The sequence below is a fragment of the Onychomys torridus genome, chromosome X (genome assembly GCF_903995425.1).
Source record: "Onychomys torridus chromosome X, mOncTor1.1, whole genome shotgun sequence".
NCBI classification, from domain to species: Eukaryota; Metazoa; Chordata; class Mammalia; order Rodentia; family Cricetidae; genus Onychomys; species Onychomys torridus.
In genome coordinates, this window is record NC_050466.1 from 69,279,583 (window position 1) to 69,280,164 (window position 582).

A 582-nucleotide genomic window follows, 5' to 3' on the forward strand; every position below is an offset into this window, starting at 1 on the left:
ATATATATAGAAAGATATAGAGAGATATATACACAAATCACAGTGATTTTTTAATTGTGCAGCAGGATTAGAAAGTTAGAAAAAAAACAGGCTTTTTCATTCCGAGTGATGATTCCAGGCAAGTCGGCAGGTGCTCAGCAGTGGGACACACCTGCACAGTCCACATGATACCTGTTCCATCAGAAGGTCAAGTGGTGAGTCCCCACACTGTGAGTTTGAGTCTGACCTGTGAGGACCAGGAGGGCCAGGAAGGCTCCTGCTCCTGCTCACTTTCCCTAAGTCACACAAGTAATAATGTCTATTACATAACCAACTGGAGCATCCCCTCTCTCCAGAAAGGACAGTGTGTGGTTGGATGCAAGGCTGTGAGGTTCACAAGGCAGAATGGATGGGACACAGACACACATAAACGGATTGGAGTAAAACCAACCCACACAAAAACCTTGACTTTGCATTATAATTTTCAGGTTGTTTGCAGTATGTGAGAAACAAGAATGACAGGTGTCAGGCATTCATTAATGCTCCCTATGGAGTTTCATCAAAAACAACAACAACAACAACAACACACACACACACACACAC